Source organism: Arachis stenosperma, chromosome 9 (genome assembly GCF_014773155.1).
Source record: "Arachis stenosperma cultivar V10309 chromosome 9, arast.V10309.gnm1.PFL2, whole genome shotgun sequence".
NCBI lineage: Eukaryota > Viridiplantae > Streptophyta > Magnoliopsida > Fabales > Fabaceae > Arachis > Arachis stenosperma.
In genome coordinates this window covers 73619057-73637436 of record NC_080385.1, presented here as the reverse complement: position 1 = coordinate 73637436, position 18380 = coordinate 73619057, and the positions used below count along the sequence as shown (strand labels likewise).

General features: G+C 39.8%; 1 non-coding gene across 1 annotated transcript; it reads left to right on the top strand.

Annotated features, from left to right (window-relative positions):
* The first annotated feature begins 4516 nt into the window (after window positions 1–4516).
* Window positions 4517–4624, top strand: LOC130953842 (small nucleolar RNA R71). The gene has a single exon (XR_009076002.1). It is a non-coding gene; the product is annotated as a small nucleolar RNA R71 (small nucleolar RNA).
* The last annotated feature ends 13756 nt before the right edge of the window (window positions 4625–18380 follow it).

Genomic DNA, 18380 nt, shown 5'->3' with positions numbered 1-18380 from the left:
AAAACATCTATGAAGATCAGTATTAATTAGATGAGCAGGGCTTTTAGCTTTTTGCCTCTGAACAGTTTTGGCATCTCACTCTATCCTTTGAAACTCAGAATGATTGGCTTCTTTAGGAACTCAGAATCCAGATAGTGTTATTGATTCTCCTAGCTAAGTATGATGATTCTTGAATACAGCTACTTATTGAGTCTTGGCTGTGGCCCAAAGCACTCTGTCTTCCAGTATTACCACCGGATACATACATGCCACAGACACATAATTGGGTGAACCTTTTCAGATTGTGACTCAGCTTTGCTAGAGTCCCCAATTAGAGGTGCCCAGGGTTCTTAAGCACACTCTTTTTGCCTTGGATCACAACTTTATTCCTTTCTTTTTTCTTTCTTTTTTTCGTCTCTTTTCTCTTTTTTTTCTCTTTTTTTTTTGTATTCACTGCTTTTTCTTGCTTCGAGAATCATTTTGGTGATTTTTCAGATCCTCAGTAACATGTCTCCTTTTTCATCATTCTTTCAAGAGCCAACATTCATGAACCACAAATTCAAAAGTCATATGCACTGTTCAAGCATACATTCAGAAAACAAAAGTGTTGCCACCACATCAAAATAATTAAACTGTTATAAAATTCAAAATTCATGCAATCCTTTTTCTTTTTCAATTAAGAACAAATTTTTTTATTCAAGAAAGGTGATGGATTCATAGGACATTCATAACTTTAAGGCATAGACACTTAAGACACTAATGATCATAAGACACAAACATGGATAAACATAAGCATGAAAATTTGAAAAACAAGAAAACAAAGAACAAGGAGATTAAAGAACGGGTCCACCTTAGTGATGGCGGCTTGTTCTTCCTCTTGAAGATCTTATGGAGTGCTTGAGCTCCTCAATGTCTCTTCCTTGTCTTTGTTGCTCCTCTCTCATGATTCTTTGATCTTCTCTAATTTCATGGAGGAGGATGGAATGTTCTTGGTGCTCCACCCTTAGTTGTCCCATGTTGGAACTCAATTCTCCTAGGGAGGTGTTCAGTTGCTCCCAATAGTCTTGTGGAGGAAAGTGCATCCCTTGAGGCATCTCAGGGATCTCATGATGAGAGGGGTCTCTTGTTTGCTCCATCCTTTTCTTAGTGATGGGCTTATCCTCATCAATGGGGGTGTCTCCTTCTATGTCAACTCCAACTGAATAACAGGGGTGACAAATGAGGTGAGGAAAGGCTAACCTTGCCAAGGTAGAGGACTTGTCCGCCACCTTATAAAGTTCTTGAGCTATAACCTCATGAACTTCTATTTCTTCTCCAATCATGATGCTATGGATCATGATGGCTCGGTCTAGAGTAAATTCGGACCGATTGCTAGTGGGAATGATTGAGCGTTGGATAAACTCCAACCATCCTCTAGCCACGGGCTTGAGGTCATGCCTTCTTAGTTGAACCGGCTTTCCTCTTGAATCTCTCTTCCATTGGGCGCCCTCTTCACAAATGTCAGTGAGGACTTGGTCCAACCTTTGATCAAAGTTGACCCTTCTAGTGTAAGGATGTTCATCTCCTTGCATCATGGGCAAGTTGAATGCCAACCTCACATTTTCCGGACTAAAATCTAAGTATTTCCCCCGAACCATAGTAAGCCAATTCTTTGGATCCGGGTTCACACTTTGATCATGGTTCTTGGTGATCCATGCATTGGCATAGAACTCTTGAACCATTAAGATTCCGACTTGTTGAATGGGGTTGGTAAGAACTTCCCAACCTCTTCTTCGGATCTCATGTCGGATCTCCGGATATTCACCCTTTTTGAGTGAAAAGGGAACCTCGGGGATCACCTTCTTCAAGGCCACAACTTCATAGAAGTGGTCTTGATGCACCCTTGAGATGAATCTCTCCATCTCCCATGACTCGGAGGTGGAAGCTTTCGCCTTCCCTTTCCTCTTTCTAGAGGTTTCTCCGGCCTTGGATGCCATAAATGGTTATGGAAAAACGAAAAAGCAACGCTTTTACCACACCAAACTTAAAAGGTTTGCTCGTCCTCGAGCAAAAGAAGAAAGAATAGAGGAGAAGAAGAAGAAATGAGGAAGAAGGGAATGGCTTTGTGTTCGGCCAAAGAGGGGGAGAAGTGGTGTTTAGGTTGTGTGAAAATGAAGGGGTGAGGAAGGGTTTATATAGGAGAGGGGGGCTCATGGTTCGGTCATGTAAGGGTGGGTTTCTGGGGAAAGTGGTTTGAATTTGAAGGGTGAGGGTTTTTATGAAGGATGGATGTGAGTGGTGAAGAGAAGATGGGATTTGATAGGTGAAGGGTTTTTGGGGAAGAGGTATTGAGGTGATTGGTGAATGGGTGAAGAAGAAGAGAGAGGGAGGTGGGGTAGGTGGGGATCCTGTGGGGTCCACAGATCCTGAGGTGTCAAGGAAAAGTCATCCCTGCACCAAGTGGCAAGAAAATTTGCGTTCTGTGCCAATTCTGGCGTTAAACGCCGGGCTGGTGCCCATTTCTGGCGTTTAACGCCAAGTGCTTGCCCTTTTCTGGCATTTAACGCCAGTCTGGTGCCCCTTTCTAGCGTTAAACGCCCAGAATGATGCCAGACTGGGCGTTAAACGCCCATCTGCTAGCCTTACTGGCGTTTAAACGCCAGTAGGTTCTTCCTCCAGGGTGTGCTGTTTTTCTTTCTGTTTTTCATTCTGTTTTTGCTTTTTCATTTGATTTTATGACTTCTCATGATCATCAACCTACAAAATAAAATAAAATAACAAAGGAAAATATGTAAAATATAACATTGGGTTACCTCCCAACAAGCGCTTCTTTAATGTCAGTAGCTTGACAGAGGGCTCTCATGGAGCCTCACATTTTCTCAGAGCAATGTTGGAACCTCCCAACACCAAACTTAGAGTTTGAATGTGGGGGTTCAACACCAAACTTAGAGTTTGGTTGTGGCCTCCCAACACCAAACTTAGAGTTTGACTGTAGGGGCTCTGTTTGACTCTGATTTGAGAGAAGCTCTTCATGCTTCCTCTCCATGGTGACAGAGGGATATCCTTGAGCGTTAAACACAAAGGATTCTTCATTCACTTGAATGATCAGTTCACCTCCATCAACATCAATCACAGCCTTAGCTGTGGCTAGGAAGGGTCTACCAAGGATGATGGATTCATCCATGCACTTCCCAGTCTCTAGGACTATGAAATCAGCAGGGATGTAATGGTCTTCAATCTTTACCAGAACATCCTCTACAAGTCCATAAGCTTGTTTTCTTGAATTGTCTGCCATCTCTAGTGAGATTTTTGCAGCTTGCACCTCAAAGATCCCTAGCCTCTCCATTACAGAGAGAGGCATGAGGTTTACACTTGACCCTAAGTCACACAGAGCCTTCTTGAAGGTCATGGTGCCTATGGTAAAAGGCATGGAGAACTTCCCATGGTCCTGCCTCTTTTGAGGTAATTTCTGCCTAGACAAGTCATCCAATTCTTTGGTGAGCAAAGGGGGTTCATCCTCCCAAGTCTCATTTCCAAATAACTTATCATTTAGCTTCATGATTGCTCCAAGGTATTTAGCAACTTGCTCTTCAGTGACATACTCATCCTCTTCAGAGGAAGAATACTCATCAGAGCTCATGAAAGGCAGAAGTAAGTCCAATGGGATCTCTATGGTCTCATTTTGAGCTTCAGATTCCCATGGTTCCTCATTGGGGAACTCAGTGGAGGTTAGTGGACGCCCATTGAGGTCTTCTTCAGTGGCGTTCACTTCCTCTCCTTCCTCTCCAAATTCGGCCATGTTGATGGCCTTGCACTCTCCTTTTGGATTTTCTTCTGTATTGCTTGGGAGAGTACTAGGAGGGAGTTCAGTAATTTTCTTGCTCAGCTGTCCCACTTGTGCCTCCAAATTCCTGATGGAGGACCTTGTTTCAGTCATGAAACTTTGAGTGGTTTTGATTAGATCAGAGACCATAGTTGCTAAGTCAGAGGGGTTCTGCTTAGAATTCTCTGTCTGTTGCTGAGAAGATGATGGAAAAGGCTTGCCATTGCTAAACCTGTTTCTTCCACCATTATTGTTGTTGAAACCTTGTTGAGGTCTCTGTTGATCCTTCCATGAGAAATTTGGATGATTTCTCCATGAAGAATTATAGGTGTTTCCATAGGGTTCTCCCAGGTAATTCACCTCTTCCATTGAAGGGTTCTCAAGATCATAAGCTTCTTCTTAAGATGAAGCATCCTTAATACTGCTTGGTGCATTTTGCATTCCAGACAGACTTTGAGAAATCAAATTGACTTGCTGAGTCAATATTTTGTTCTGAGCCAATATGGCATTCAAAGTATCAATCTCAAGAACTCCTTTCTTCTGATTTGTCCCATTGTTCACAGGATTCCTTTCAGAAGTGTACATGAATTGGTTATTTGCAACCATTTCAATTAGTTCTTGAGCTTCTGTAGGCATCTTCTTCAAATGAAGAGATCCTCCAGCAGAGCTATCCAAAGACATCTTGGATAGTTCAGAGAGACCATCATAGAAAATACCTATGATGCTCCATTCAGAAAGCATGTCAGAAGGACATTTTCTGATCAATTGTTTGTATCTTTCCCAAGCTTCATAGAGGGATTCTCCATCCTTCTGTCTGAAGGTTTGGACTTCCACTCTAAGCTTACTCAATTTTTGAGGTGAAAAGAACTTTGCCAAGAAGGCATTGACTAGCTTTTCCCATGAGTCCAGGCTTTCTTTAGGTTGTGAGTCCAACCATGTCCTAGCTTTGTCTCTTACAGCAAAAGGGAATAGCATAAGTCTGTAGACCTCAGGGTTAACCCCATTAGTCTTGACAGTGTCACAGATTTGCAAGAATTCAGCTAAGAACTGATGAGGATCTTCCAATGGAAGTCCATGGAACTTGCAATTCTGTTGCATTAAAGAAACTAATTGAGGCTTTAGCTCAAAGTTGTTTGCTCCAATGGCAGGGATAGAGATGCTTCTCCCATAGAAGTCGGGAGTAGGTGCAGTAAAGTCACCCAGCACCTTCCTTGCATTGTTTGCATTGTTGTTGTTTTCGGCTGCCATGTCTTCTTCTTTGAAGATTTCTGTTAGGTCCTCTGCAGAGAGTTGTGCCTTAGCTTCTCTTAGCTTTCGCTTCAAGGTCCTTTCAAGTTCAGGGTCAGCTTCAACAAGAATGCTTTTGTCTTTGTTCCTGCTCATATGAAAGAGAAGAGAACAAGAAAATGTGGAATCCTCTATGTCACAGTATAGAGATTCCTTGAGGTGTCAGAGAAGAAGAAAAATAGAAGGAAGAAGGAGAAGAATTCGAACTTAGTCAGATAGAGTTCGAATTGTGCATTGAGGAGGAGTGGTGCTCCATAAATAGAAGGATGTGAGAAGAGAGGAGGAAATTTTTCGAAAATTAATTAAAAAGATTTTAAAAACATTTTGAAAAACTTTACTTGATTTTCGAAAATCAAGAGTGGGAAAGAAATCAAGTAATTTTTGAAAAAAAATTTTGAAATTAGAATTTAAAAAGATATGATTGAGGATTATTTTGAAAACAATGTGATTAAAAAGATATGATTGAAAAGTTATGGTTTTAAAAAGATATGATTGAAAAGATATGATTTGAAAACAGTTTTAAAAAGATTTGATTTTAAAAATTAATGACTTGCCTGACAAGAAAAGATATGATTCAAACATTAAACCTTTCTCAACAGAAAAGGCAACATACTTGAAATGTTCAATCAGATCATTAATTGTTAGCAAGTATCTTTGAAAAAGGAAATAAATTGATTTTGAAAAAGAGTTGATTTTGAAAAACTTTTGAAAACTTAAAAAAAATTGATTTGAAAACAAAATCCTCCCCCTTGTGCCATCCTGGCGTTAAACGCCCAGAATGGTGCACATTCTGGCGTTTAACGCCCAATGCACTACCTTTTTGGGCGTTAAACGCCCAACCAGGCACCCTGGCTGGCGTTTAAACGCCAGTCTGTCCTTCTTCACTGGGCGTTTTGAACACCCAGCTTTTTCTGTATAATTCCTCTGTTGCATGTTCTGAATCTTCAGTTCCCTGTACTATTGACTTGAAAATAGAACCAAGATCAAATAAACAATGCATGCAAGACACCAAACTTAAAATTAGACACTAGACTCAAACAAGAAATATAAAATATTTTTGGTTTTTTTATGATTTTGAAATTTTTTTGTGTTTTTTCGAAAATTATATGGAATTAGAAAATAAAAGTTTCAGAATTCTTAATTTGGATTCCAGGAATCATTGCAATGCTAGTCTAAGACTCCGGTCAAGGAATTAGACATGGCTTCACAGCCAGCCAAGCTTTCAAATAAAGCTTCGGTCCAAAACACTAGACATGGCCAATGGCCAGCCAAGCCTTAGCAGATCATTACTCCAATAGCAAGATTGATAGAGATCAATAAGCTCTTGTGATGATCAGTTGAAACCTCGGTCCAATAAGATTAGACATGGCTTCTCAGCCTGCCAGATTTCAACAGGTCATCATGAAACTCTAGAATTCCTTCTTAAGATTTCTGAAAAATACCTAATCTAAGCAACAAGATGAACCGTCAGTTGTCCATACACGAAACAATCCCCAGCAACGGCGCCAAAAACTTGGTGCACGAAATTGTGATCATCAATGGTGCCATCAACATGGTACGCTCATTGCAATCTCAACTCTCTATCACAACTCCGCACAACTAACCAGCAAGTGCACTGGGTCGTCCAAGTAATAAACCTTACGCGAGTAAGGGTCGATCCCACGGAGATTGTTGGTATGAAGCAAGCTATGGTCACCTTGTAAATCTTAGTCAGGCAGACACAAATGGGTATAGATGATGAATAAAACATAAAGATAAAGATAGAGATACTTATGTAATTCATTGGTAGGAATTTCAGATAAGCGTATGAAGATGCTTGGTCCCTTCCGTCTCTCTGCTTTCCTACTGTCTTCATCCAATCCTTCTTACTCCTTTCCATGGCAAGCTTATGCAAGGGTTTCACCGTTGTCAGTGGCTACCTCCCATCCTCTCAGTGGAAATGTTCAACGCACCCTGTCACGGCACGGCTATCCATCTGTCGGTTCTCGATCAGGCCGGAATAGAATCCAGTGATTCTTTTGCGTCTGTCACTAACGCCCCGCCTTCAGGAGTTTGAAGCACGTCACAGTCATTCAATCATTGAATCCTACTCAGAATACCACAGACAAGGTTAGACCTTCCGGATTCTCTTGAATGCCGCCATCAGTTCTTGCCTATACCACGAAGACTCTGATCTCACGGAATGGCTGGCTCGTTTGTCAGGCGAGCACTCGGTTGTCAGGCGATCAACCATGCATCGTGTATCAGGAATCCAAGAGATATTCACCCAATCTAAAGTAGAACGGAGGTGGTTGTCAGTCACACGTTCATAGGTGAGAATGATGATGAGTGTCACGGATCATCACATTCATCAAGTTGAAGAACAAGTGATATCTTGGAACAAGAACAAGCGGAATTGAATAGAAGAACAATAGTAATTGCATTAATACTCGAGGTACAGCAGAGCTCCACACCTTAATCTATGGTGTGTAGAAACTCCACCGTTGAAAATACATAAGAACAAAAGTGATCATTGGCTTCGGTCCCAGAGAGGGAACCAGAAAAACCAAGATATGATCTAAGAACTAGATGTCCAAAGATGAAAATACAATAGTAAAAGGTCCTATTTATAGGGAACTAGTAGCTTAAGAATTACAAAGATGAGTAAAAGACATAAAAATCCACTTCCGGGCCCACTTGGTGTGTGCTTGGGCTGAGCAATGAAGCATTTTCGTGTAGAGACTCTTCTTGGAGTTAAACGCCAGCTTTTATGCCAGTTTGGGCGTTTAACTCCCATTTTGGTGCCAGTTCCGGCGTTTAACGCTGGAAATTCTGAAGGTGACTTTGAACGCCGGTTTGGGCCATCAAGTCTTGGGCAAAGTATGGACTATCATATATTGCTGGAAAGCCCAGGATGTCTACTTTCCAACGCCGTTGAGAGCGCGCAAATTGGGCTTCTGTAGCTCCAGAAAATCCACTTCGAGTGCAGGGAGGTCAGAATCCAACAGCATCTGCAGTCCTTTTCAGTCTCTGAATCAGATTTTTGCTCAGGTCCCTCAATTTCAGCCAGAAAATACCTGAAATCACAGAAAAACACACAAACTCATAGTAAAGTCCAGAAAAGTTAATTTTAACTAAAAACTAATAAAAATATACTAAAAACTAAACCAAATATACTAAAAATATACTAAAAATAATGCCAAAAAGCGTACAAATTTTCCGCTCATCATTCGCAGATATAGCCAACTTCAAGGCCATTGGAGAGTTACCTTCCAACATCAACAAGCACTTGAAAAGGAAGCTCATCAATGATGCCAAGCACTACATTTGGGATGAACCTTACCTCTTTAAGAAGTGTGCTGATGGGATTCTAAAAAGATGCATCTCTCATGAGGAAGGACAAGAGGTCCTTTGGCATTGCCATGGATCTATATATGGAGGACATTTTAGTGGAGAAAGGACTACAGCCAAGGTGTTGTAGTGTGGATTCTTTTGGCATACAATATTCAAAGATGCAAAAGAGTTTGTAACAAGGTGCAATGAGTGTCAAAGAACTGGCAACCTACCCAAGAAGAATGAAATGCCACAAAGATTCATCTTGGAGTTGGAGTTATTTGATGTTTGGAAGATTGATTTCATGGGACCATTCCCACCTTCATACTCAAACAATTGCATATTGGTGGCTATGGACTATGTGTCCAAATGGGTAGAGGCCATAGCTACCTCAACAAATGACAACAATGTGGTGATCAATTTCTTGAGTAAGAATATATTTAGCCGGTTTGGGGTTCCAAGAGCGCTTATAAGTGATGGAGAAACTCACTTTTGCAACAAGCAACTTGAATCACTCCTCCTCAAATATGGTGTTAACCATAAGGTAGCCACCCCATACCATCCACAAACCAATGGTCAAGATGAAATTTCAAATAAAGAGCTCAAGGGAATTCTTGAGAAGACCGTTGGGAACTCAAGAAAAGATTGGTCCAAGAAGGTAGATGATGCATTATGGGCTTATAGAGCAACTTTTAAGACACCTATTGGCATGTCTCCTTACCAATTTGTGTTTGGAAAAGCATGTCATCTACCAATAGAGCTTGAACATAGAGCATTTTGGGCTCTAAAACTGTTGAACTTTGATAATCAAACTGCTGGAGAAAGAAGGTTGCTACAGCTAAATGAGCTAGAAAAATTCAAAACTCAAGCTTATGAAAATGCCAAGATTTACAAGGAGAAAACAAAAAAATTGCATGATCAAAAGCTGGCAAGAAAAGAGTTTGTAGAAGGTCAAAATGTGCTGTTATACAACTCAAGAATCAAATTTTTCCAAGGAAAGCTGAAGTCAAGATGGTCTAGACCCTACACAATTATAAAGGCTTCTGCTTATGGTTATGTGGAGCTTATGGATGAGAAAAGAGAGAGGACTTTCACTGTAAATGGCCACAAACTTAAGCACTACTTGGGAGACTCACTAGATGAGCAAAGACTAAATTACAACCTCAGCTGAAGAGGGAGAACCGTCAACCTAGTGACGTTAAAGAAGCGCTAGTTGGGAGGCACCCAATACTCATATCCATTCAATTTCATGCTTTCTAGATTACCTTAGGTTTAGTCACTTTGGTTGATTGTTTTTCAGTTTCTAATTGTTAGTTATTTAGCTGTTAGTTTTTTTGAACTGTTTCAAAAGTTTTTTTTTTAGTTTTGCTGGAACTGCAACCTTGCATGCTACACTATAATGCTGTTAATTGGGTTGAGAAATTAGCTAAAGAGCTAAGTTTGGTGTGGCCACTAACCCACTTATTTTAAGCTTACATAATGCACAATTGAATTGATCTCAAGAATAAGCCAAAAATTAAGTTTGCTGTGGCCACCACTATAAAAAACCCATACATACATTCAAGATCAGCCCAATTGATTAATGTCTGGATGCAATTAGCAAGTTGGTGGGTGCATAAAACAGCCACTTTCTTGTATACATATGTAATGGAAGTGGAACGGTATGAAAGAATTAATTTTATTCCACTACAAGAAAAAAAGGCCTATGGCCACGCTTTTTTTGCCACGCTTTTGAATGGCCACACTTTTGTGAGGGTGGCGATTGAATAGAGATTTGGCCACGTTTTTTCTTGCCACGCTTCAAAAACGTGGCAAAAAGGGTCAACGGTCATGCTTTTAGAAGGGTGGCAATTTATTAGAGAAACGGCCATGTTTTTTTCTGCCACGTTTCAAAAGCGTGGCCATAGAGAGAAAGAGAGACGTTTTAAAAGCGTGGCAACAGTGTTTCACTACAGCCACGCTTATAAAACGTGGCCAAAAGGTTTTTTTCTGCCACGCTTCAGAAGCGTGGCCATATAGAGAAACAGGGATGCTTTTAAAGTGTGGCAACATGTTTTTGTTACCGTGACATTTTAAAAGCGTGGCCGTTTCCTTTAACTCTTTTGGCATGCTTAAAAAACGTGGCCAAAAGGTTTTAGGAAAAAAATATTTTATTCAAAAATAGTTTTGAAACTCTTTCTCAATTACATGGAACCCTTTTGGCCATTCTCTAAACGCAGAAACACTAGCACATAACCCTAAACACCAGTGACGGTAAAGAACCCCAGCACTCCGAAGAACATCGCTGTCGCTCCCTCTTCCTGCACTCTTACCATCCCTGGTCCCTTCGTCGGCACTCCCTCTTCTTGTTGGTGACTCCCTCTAACGGTGACTCTGATTGTCCCTCGCAAATCCTCCATCGATGCCCCTTCGATGCTGCTCCCTTCCGTCGCTACTCCCTTCCATCGCAATGCCCCCATCGGCGTTCTCTCTTCTGACAATCCCACTATCGCTGCTCCGATACCACCATAACTCTCTCACCAAACTCTCTCTCTCTCTCTCTCTCTCTGGAGTAGCATCAGTAACACCGTAGTACCTTACGCATCATCCAGTTTAGTATCCCAGGTTCTGTTCCTCAACTTCCACTTCTACATCCAACAGAGGCTTTTCTTGGTGAGTTCAGCTCCTTTCTAGTTCTTTTTTTCCTTTTCCCTCAATTTTTTCATGGAATTCAGTGGTCGAGATTACTCGTTTGTAGGATTAGAGTTTAGCAAGCTTGGAATTTGAAGATTTTAGTGAAATTTGGGTTTTATTTGTCTGTATTGTTATGTTATGGTATTATAAATCTGTTCTAGCTTGTCATTGCTATTGTTGCTAAGGTTTCTCTGTTTTGTTTATTATTATTATTATCAATTAATTATTAATACTATGATATTTTGTGACGTGGATTGCATAATAGTGATTGACTTTAGTGGTTTAGTTGTTGCAGATTTCATAACTTAGGGTATTATTATTGGAAGTGAGTGAGTGTGAAATGCAGAGGGCTACTGGTGACACAAAAAGCATGGGGAAGAGGTCACTTGAGGGTGGAGAAGATGACAAGCTTGAACGAAAGAGGCATGTTCTTGCCAGGTGCTTCTTCCAACAGGTTTCTAAATTTTGTGACTTAAAGCATGCTTTACCTAAAATGTTGGTGATTTGAACACTGGATTTCTTTGCTTTAGGGAAGACTTTGTCTGATAATTATGTCGAGCCTGCAGTTTGTGAATATTCCAGAAACTAAAAGAAAATGTCTCACGTGAAAGTTTGGTATTCATAATAACTTTTTTCTTTTGATTCTAGTTTGGTATTCATAATATTCCTTTCTTTTGTCCTAATGTGAAGGCCTATGATATCAGTGAATATCCACTTGTTCATCATGCGTGAAAGTACAATCTAAATGCTATAGTTGCAATTAGGATAAGGAGTACTTATACTAATGATGATGATTACATACTGGAATTCTTTTTGCATGTAAACATGAAAGGGAGCTCAGAACAGCAACTTCTCTTAGACAACCTCTCAAGTACAATGCAGAAAGTTTGTAGGAATTTAAGAACAGTTTTAGATGAGGAATTATCAAAAATGGAAGGCTCACAAGGAGGATTTAAAAGCAAAAATGTCCCCAGAATTTTCCTATGTCCAGGAGAAACCCCCAAATACCATTAACAAATAGTAACCATGAAACAGAGAGCTCATGAACGCTACATGCGGCTGCAAGAGCAAGGAAAAATAGAATAAGCAAGGAAAGATTTAGGTACCTCTATAGCTCTTGAAATAGTTTCTTTAGTTGCATACATTTTTTTCTTGTTCCTCTTTCCCTTATGTTTATGGTTGCTTGTGTACAAATTTTGATGATTGGAGTACGCTAGAGTAGTTTAACTGAAATAGATATGTTTTGCTAGGAGAAATCATGAGAATCTTAATTGTAAGATACATATGATTGGTGTTTCTATCTTTGGTATAAAGAACGTTTAGCTCTTATACGTCAGCAAAGGGTGGAAGCATCTAAGAATAGAGAAAAAGGGAAAGCTGGTAAGCTCTAATAACTATTTGTTTTGCCAACTCTTGTGATTTCAAAGTCTTTGAACTGAGGATTCAATTTATTTCATCCAAAGAGTAGAAAAAAGCTGAAGCACACAAGTGAATTTCATGGAGAATGCTGTGTGGCTTGGTTTTACTCCAATTAGGAAGAATCTGTGCTCTCATTACACTACAATACAATATTGTGTCCATTTAGCTTTATAATGGAGATAACCATTCCAAGTTGTTAACATGTAATGCAATTATTTGGCTTGAAATATTTATTATTATTATTATATAAATATGTTGGAGTTAATATATATGTTGGAGTTAAACTTTGACAGTTATGAGCTTGGAGGGGAGCAGCAACAGAAGAAGATGCAAATCTCAGCCAAATTATTTGGATCAATTGGCAAAATATGGAAAGCTGATGAAAAGTATTTTGATGCTGTAACTGGTCTGAGGAATGTAGATCTATTTTCTTGTATGATATATGATTTGGATATTATCTTACTAGAAATCTACAAGAAATTTCATGTTGTCTTTGAAATAATAAGATTTTCTAAGTGTCTGGAACCTGAATACTCTGTTTGGTGATCACTATTCAGTTTTTAAGGATGTGTGTAGCAATTGAATTCAAGCCTTTATCCTAAGACCATGGCTCCTTTATTCTTCTCCTCTATATAATACTTTGATTTTAATCCAAATAACAAAAATTGTTAATTGATTTCCTATCCAACACTTATCTAACTACTAAGCCAAACAAGCATATATATTGTCTTTATTAAAGAGATTCAGTTATGTTATTGTTTTCTCACATGGTCATGATTGGAATAGGAGAGCAGGGGTACTCAATACTCCTTCTGAGTGTTTTCTATCTTGAATATTTAGAGATTCAAATAGAGAATCATCAATAATGAATGTGAAACTTTTCTTTCTTTTTAGTACTACGTGCAACTCTCTTCATAATATACAAAAGTGCACTACTTGCAATATAAATTGAAACTAAAGATTGTTTTAAAGTTAAATTTGATGGTTCATTACTTATTTGGCTTCTATGAATTAGGATGTTGGATACTAGAACTATTCTTCTAGGCATTAAAAAAATAAAATAAAATTGAATGACAGTATATAATCAAATCATGCATATGTTAAAGCAATTATTGTTCTATGAATTTGATGATTGTTCTGGTAACAGATTTTGTACTTCTTTGGCAGATTAGAAATTATTTCTAATTGTAATCTTCAAACAATAAACAAGGATTCAATAATTGAGGAACCTGTTTCTATCATGGGAGTTTGTCTGACTGTCCAAGTTAAAGTTGATAGCCCCTACAACACTGGTATTCCTTCCTTAATTCTCTTCTTCTTGGCTTTGACTCTTTTAAGTGGAAATGTCTTTTTTACAATAATTGAGTTTGGATATTTGTGCTTGCATGTATATCATTCAAGTTTGTCCCTTTCCTCTCTCTCAATACTTTTGAAGGAACCAAGGCAGAATTTTGATTAGCTAAAAAAGATGGATTTAGGCATTCTTTTCTTCCTCTTTCACTTGTTTAATATATTTGATTTGTTAATTGAATTTACTCTCTCTTAAACTGGTTACGTCTTCTAATTTCTCAATTTAATATACAAAATGTCTCTTTACACTATTTTGATGCTTATGAATCTTGACAATAATTGAAGGCTCATAACCAAGTGATCCAATCTGATCTATGACATTGTAATTAGATATGAAGATCTAGTGTAATTTCTCAGAGAACCTTACATTGGATTAAGACATGATATTGGTGAAGTTTTAACTGTAATTGATATAGTAGTTCCATTTGGCAGGGTGAACTCAAGTCTTACTTGTTATATTGGCTCACTGATTCTTGCTTGATTCACTTATATATTACATTGGCTCACTTATTATATTGAGTTTTTCTTGAAATGTTAACACACACTTATATATTATCTCACATAGTTTGCTTGATTCTTGTAGCCTCAGTTCATTTAATGTTTCAAACGCTAAAAGGGAAGGAACAAACCTACCAAGATTTGTAAATCCTACCTTAGTAAATCTGTATAATGATTGTCAAATTTGGTAAGCTAATTGAAGTATTAGATACCATTGTATTTTTTGCTCAAGTTGAAAAACATGTTGTGAAATTAGAGTTTTGAACTCGATATTTATTTTGTATTTGAGCATTAATATATAAAACAATTATAACAAAAATTATATACGTCAGTAATTACTATTTGATTTGTCTTGTAATAAAAATTGCATACTGGTTTGGTAATAGAAAAGGACTGAAAATTTATAGTGCAGTGATGAAGGTAAAGAAAAAAAAGATTTTTTTAATTTGATAAGGCTATTGCCACGCTTTTAAAGCATGGCCGTATCTCTCTCTATTGCCACGCTTTAAAAGCGTGGCCGTATCTCTCCCTACGGCCATGCTTTAAAAGCGTGGCCGTATCTCTCACCTACAGCCACACTTTTAAAAGTGGCAATTTGCAAAAAAGCATGGCAAAAAAAGGGTGGCGATAGGCTGAAAAAAGCGTGGCAATAGAGCAACCGCCACCCTTTCAGAGGTCACTCTTTTAAAAGCGTGGCGGTAGCTCAAAAAGCATGGCGAAAAGCTATCGCCACGCTTTTTTCAACTTTTCGCCACGCTTTAAAAGTGTGGCAATAGACGTGTTTTCTTGTAGTGTTCCAATCATAATGTATACAGTAAAAGTTCAATCATGAGACCAATTACTATATGCAATGAACCTAAGTTTGGTGTCCAAGAGACACAAATTAAATGCTATTTAACTGGAGGAAATTGAAACAAGTTTTGATCACTAATGGAATTGGGTAACTAAATTTTCAGGAGAGGTAAGGCCCACATGACATTGATCACTCATCAAGTCAAGGAGTCAAAGTGTACTTCACATTTTGGAACTCAAAAGTTTGAGGAAAGCTGAACAGATTGGGTTTAGCGCTTCCCCCCACGCTAGGCGCCATTTCCAAGTGTGAAAACTTTAAATTTTTGCCAATTCACACCTTCTAAATTTTTCCTCTATATAATGCACTCACCCACCTCTCTTCTCCACACTACACACTTCTTTCCTATCAGTCGAAACCTCTACCACCTTTTCTTTACATTTTTTCTTTCTTTGTTCTTGCTTTTTTGATTGGGACAATCAAGTCCTAAGTTTGGTGTTAAAGCAAACCCTTGCTTTGCTATCTTTCTTTACCCTTTTCATCACTCTCTTAAATCCTCTCCTCACACTCAAATGGCACCACCAAAGGCCACCAGTTCAAGGAAGAAAAAGACCAAAGAAGCTTCCTCTGGCTCCTCAAGCTACAATGAGTTCAAGTTTCTCTCATTCTTCCACCAAATTATATTTTATGGGGGTGTGAGTGAGAGGCAAATAATTTTAGAGGTTGGCTTCGGATCCGAGGGTTACCTGAAACTGAAGGTCGATCTCGGATGAGATCTATCGTTGTGGCCGGATTCATCGTGTCCAACTTGTTGGACTTAGTGGTGCTGCTGATCCTTCATCACCAGAGGGTAGTGGTACCTGCAAGAGACTCTGATGCTTAAGTTAGCACGTGCTTTACGTAGGATTTTGTGTAGAATCAGAGTATGAGTTATACCTGGGTGCTCTAGTGTATTTATAGTAGTGTGGGGTGACCTTCCTTTGAGATAAGTTAGTTATCTTATCTTATCTTTTGTGGGTGGGTCTCCTAATCTTTGGCCAGCTGCCTTTAGGTGGGCTATGATCTTCTGCTTTGGTCCTTCCTGGGCCCTTATAGAAATTTGGCCGAGCTCTTTGGTGAGAGGTCAGTGACGACCAATCTTATAAGAGGTTGGCCGTTTCCTGTCTTCGTCTAACCTGGATCGTCTAGCTCGACCCAGGGTATGAACACTCAGTAGGTTGATCTTCTTTCCTTCTGGACTCTTTATCCTTGTCCCGAGGTGGATAGGAGAATCCAGTCTTTGAAGCTTCTCCTAATCGGAAGTTCTCCTCCATATTAATGTATTTTTTTGCCTGTTCTTGAACTTTGTTGAGAGATGTTGAATGCTTTTTGGATATGGAGTGAGTAAAGAGGCCTTTTCGTAGGTCATTGATGAGACCCATGATGGCTGCTTCTGTTGGAAGATTTTGTATGTCTAAGAATGCTTCATTGAATCTCTTCATGTAACTGCGGAGGCTTTCCCGATCTCCTTGCTTAATCCCTAGTAGGCTTGGAGCGTGCTTGGCTTTGTCTTTCTAGATGGAGAATCTGGCTAAGAATTTCATGGCGAGGTTGTCAAAGCTTGTTATTGACCATGGCGGCAAGCTGTCGAACCACTTGATTTCCATCTTGGTCAAGGTGGTCAGGAAGGCTTTGCAATGGATTGCATCAGAGGCATCCGTGAGATACATCCGACTTCTAAAATTGCCGAAATGATGGCTTGGATCATATGTATCGTCGTACAGGGTCATGTCGGGGATTTGAAGTCTTTTAGGACCTTACTTTTCATGATCTCCCTTGTGACCGGGTCTTGGTCCTCATGAAGGCTATCTTCGTGACTAGATCGAGTGGTATTAGTTTTTTCGAGCTTAAGGAGCTCGTCTTCTAGCTCTCGACGCTTTCTTGTTTCTCTTCGAAGGTCCCTCTCTGCCTCTCGCTGATGTTCAGTCTCTTGTTTGAGCTGTTTAAGGCGATCCTGCTGTTCACGGATGGCATCTAAGATTTTTGTGTTTGGGGTTTGCTTGTCTCCCTTGGATTGAGGTGTGTCCTTTGATGTGGCATCCCTGTTCTTAAGCGGCGTTCTGTCTTCCAAACTAGAGTTATGATCGTTGTCAGGGTTGTCTGCCATAATGGTGGGATGACTTCCAGGTTCCCCGGAAATGGCGCCAATGTTCTGAGGGTTACTTGAAACTGAAGGTCGATCTCGGATGAGATCTTTTGGTGTGGTCGGAGCCGTCGTGTCTGACGTGTTGGACTTAGTGGTGCTACTGATCCTTGATCCCCGGATGGTGGTGGTACCTGCAAGAGACTCTGATGCTTAAGTTAGCACGTGCTTTAGGCAGGATTTTGTGTAGAATCATAGTATGAGTTATACCTGTGTGCTCCAGTGTATTTATAGTGGTGTTTGAGTGATCTCCCTTGAGATAAGTTTAGTTATCTTATCTTATCTTTGGTGAGATCATCTTATCTATTAGGGGAACTGCCTTATCCTTTTAGGCTTAGCCGCTTTTAAAGTGGGCTGCGTTCCTTCGTTTGGGCCTGCTTGGGCCTCTATGGCGATTTGGCCGAACTCTTTAAGGAGAGATCGAGGGCGACCTAACCTGGAGAGGTCGGTCGCTTTTGTCTTCAATTAGCCCGGGTTGCATAGCTCGACCCAGGGTTTGAACAGCTTCCAACTAGGATGAGATGAGCATTGGGAGATCGCCATTAAGATCAACAATAGAAGCTGGGCTATCCTATGCAACCCACCAAAGATGGTGGTGGAAAGCCTAGTGAGGGAGTTCTATGCCAATGCCATGCCACAACCGTGTCAAGTATTGGACTACCAAAGCTATGTGAGGGGGAAGAGCATTGACTATAGCCCTGCAAATTTGGAGAGGATGCTAGAGGTGAGGCACACATGTTCCACCTGAAGCTATGAAGAAAGGATGAAGAAACTCGATCCGGGTTTTGAAGAAATCTTGAATGAGATTTGTATCCTCAATGTCCAGTGGATCAATGACAAAGATGGAAGGCCAAACCAGCTGAGAAGAAGAGACTTGTGCCCTCACGCTAGAGGGTGGCTGGATTTTGTGAGGAGATCCCTCAAGTCCACCTCCAACACTTCGAAGGTAACTTTGGAAAGGGCTGTGCTAATTACAGCATAATGAAGTGGGAGAACATCAATGTGGGGTAGATGATAGCAACCAATATCTATAGGGTGATGAAAAGCACCAAAGATAGCATAAGATTGGCCTTTCCAAACATCATTCA